We start from the raw sequence: 3445 nt of genomic DNA on the forward strand, positions 1-3445 counted from the left end.
CTCTAGCCCTCTCTCGACACGCCTCCCCTCCCTCCCTCTGTCCCTCCCTCCCTCCGCCTACCCTGCCTCCCGAGGCGGAGCCCAAACCAAACAAATCCGAACAAATATAAACAATACCAAATCCATCTGCAAAGGGCGGCTTGGGGCTCTGCGCGTGTCTGCTTTGGAGAAAAGGAGGCTGAGAGGCGACCTCGTTTGCTCTCTACGACTTTCTGAGCAGGGAAGTGGACAGGGAGGGAGTGAAGCTCTTCCTCTTGGTACCCAGCGACAGGATGCGTGGCAGCGGTTCAAAGCTGTTCCTGAAGCTGGACATTGGGAAGCTTTTTTTTTTTTTTTGGCCGAGAAGATGGCTAAATACTAGAGCAGGCTTTCTGGGGAGGTGGTCGATACCCTAAGGCTGTCCGTGTTTAAGGGGCGTTTGGACAATGCCTTTATCAACATGCTTTAACCTGCCCTCAGGCAGTTGGGACTAAAGGATCGTCGTAGGTCCTTTCCAAATGGAACGTCTATGCGACTCTATTCTTAACCCAAACACAACAACTGGGAGTGAATGGAGGGTGTTTTCTCAGTCTGTGGAGCCTGCTGAGGGGCAACACACCTCAAGAATCAGCGTTATCAGGATTTGCAGTCAGATGGCTTATTAGAAATGACAGCTCCGTTCTCACTGAGCTTTTGGAAAAGAATTGAGCCATCTGGTCTGTGAGTCAGCTGCCTTAGCAGGCTCCAAACTAGCAGGCTGTAGTTCCTAGTAGCCAGTTTGGGCTAAAAATAAAGTGAAGGAATGCTGAGCTATATTTGCAGAGCTAAAAAATTGCTGATTGTCCACAAAATGCAAAAAATATGTGCAGAAACTTAGGAAATTGCTAACCATGAGGAAGTAGAAAGGAGGTAGAATCCAGATGGTAACATCCAGAAATAAGTAGAAGCAGTAAATAGAATACAAAACTCCTGCAGCTGAAACTGAGGCTTTCAGATGCTCTGGGGTAATTGCCTCCCTTTTTAAGCACAGGTGATTCATCATCATCATGGCTAGGCTTCGTGAACGAAGATTTGAGAAGGGCACTACCCACACTTACTGCAAGCGTGCTGGTGGCTAAAAAGGCCGATACGGGATAGGCAGGTCCGGTCACAAAAGGCACAGTGGAACGTCTCCCTGGGTGACATTGGCAAGGAACGGTTCTTTCTGCGTTGTCTTTTCTCCTCAAGACTGACTCTCCGTGCATTCTCAAAGGAAGCAGCAGCGTCGTGAATGGTGTGTCTCCATGAATCCCGATTGGAGGCCAGAGTGGACCACTGGTGGCAGTCAATATGGCCAAGGCTGAGGTGTTGTTTCAGGGAGTCCTTGTATCTCTTCTTTGGGGCTCCTCTCTTGCGGCAGCCGATGGCAAGTTCACCATAGAGCACAATCTTTGGAAGGCGGTGATCCTCCATCCTGGAGACGTGCCCTGCCCAGCATAGCTGCGTTCTCATCAGCATGGCCTCAATACTGCTGACCCCTGCCTGTTCAAGAACAGACACATTGGTCACGTAATCAGACCAGTGGATGTTTAGGATTGAACGGAGGCAGCGCTGATGGAAGCGTTCGAGAAGCCTCAGGTGGTGGCGGTAGATGACCCAGGATTCAGACCCATATAAAAGAGTAGACAGTACAATGGCTCTGTAGACACTGATCTTTGTACTTTTCTTCAGCCAGACTCTTTAATGGAGTTTTCCGAAGGCTCTGTATGCCTTTGCTATCCTGTTGTCTATCTCTTTGTCGATCTTGCCGTCTTAGGAAATGATACTTCCCAGATAGGTGAACTGCTGAACTGACTTAAGCTCTGAATTGCCTATGGTGATGTGAGGATGATGGAAGACTTCTTGAGGTGCAGATTGATAGAGAACTTCCGTCTTCTTCAGGCTGACTTCCAGCCCAAAAAGCTCAGCAGCCTCTGCAAAGCAGGATGTTAAGCGCTGCAGAGCTGCTTCTGTGTGAGCAATGAGAGCGGCATCATCAGCAAAAAGCAGCTCACAGACAAGGTGATTCAGGGTCTTGGTGTGGGCCTTCAGTCACCTTAGGCTGAAGAGGCTTCCATCAGTACGATATCAGATGTAGATGCCGTTTTCTTCATCGAGGTCTGCTGTGGCTCTTTGGAGCATCATGCTGAAGAAGATTGTGAATAGAGTTGGTGCAAGAACGCAACCTTGTTTCACACCATTGGTTATTGGAAAGGGCTCAGAGAATGCATGGCCATGTCTGACTTGTCCACGCTGATCCTCATGTAGCAGGATGATCATTTTGAGGAACTTGGGGGGGACATCCTAAACGTTCCAAGATCTGCCACAGGCCTTTTCTGCTCACAGTGTCGAAAGCTTTGGTGAGGTCAACAAAGGTTACATAGAGACCTTTGTTCTGTTCCCTACACTTCTCTTGCAGTTGTCTGAGAACAAACACCATGTCTGTGGTGCTCCTATTGGCTCTGAAACTACACTGTCTTTCAGGTAGAAGATCTTCTGCAATAGTGGGTACTAATCTGTTCAGAAGTATTCTTGCAAGGATTTTACCAGCAATGGAGAGCAAAGTAATACCTCGGTAATTTGAGCAGTCTGATTTTTCTCCTTTCTTCTTGTACAGGGTGATGATGACTGCATCACGGAGATCTGGTGGTAGTTCCCAGCAAGGCACAACAAGCTCGTGGAATTTGGCATGGAGTGCTTGACCTCCATGCTTCCAGATTTCAGGTGGAATTCCATCAACCCCAGCTGCCTTGCCAGGTTTCACCTGTTGTATGGCCTTAAGTGTCTCTCCCATAGTAGGGGCTGCATCCAATTCATGTTTCGCCGGTTGTTGTGTAATGTGCTGAATTGCTGAGCCTTGGACTACACGGTTGGCACTGAAGAGAGTCTGAAAGTGCTCAGACCATCGGTTCAGGATGGAGGTTTTATCTGTTAGAAGCAGTTGACCATCTGCACTGAGTAGGGGGCTTTGAACCTGGTATGTGGGTCCGTACACTGCTTTCAGGGCCTCATAGAATCCTCTTTGGTCACCCAAATCTGCGCATAGTTGTGTCTTTTCTGCTAGGTCGAGCCACCATTTGTTCTGGATGTCTCGAAGTTTCTGTTGGAGCTTACTGCATGCAAGACGAAAGGTGGCTTTTTTTATATGGCAAGATGGCTGAGCAAGGTGTGCTTGGTGAGCAGTTCTCTTCTTCTTCAGCAATTCCTGGATCTCTTGATTGTTCTCATCAAACCAGTCTTTGTTTTTCTTGGAGGAGAACCCTAGGGACTCTTCAGAGGACTGCAGGATGCAACTTTTAATATGTTGCCAAAGCACTTCAGGAGAGGGATTATCTTTAAGTCTAGTTTGAAGGTTTCCCTGAAAGCTGTCTCTCACTGTGGCTGTTTGAAGATTGCTGACTTGGAGCCTCCTCCTTGGAATGCTGCCTCTCTTAGGTTTGGGCTTGAA

This window comes from Pithys albifrons, chromosome 1, assembly GCF_047495875.1.
Source record: "Pithys albifrons albifrons isolate INPA30051 chromosome 1, PitAlb_v1, whole genome shotgun sequence".
Classification (NCBI taxonomy): Eukaryota; Metazoa; Chordata; class Aves; order Passeriformes; family Thamnophilidae; genus Pithys; species Pithys albifrons.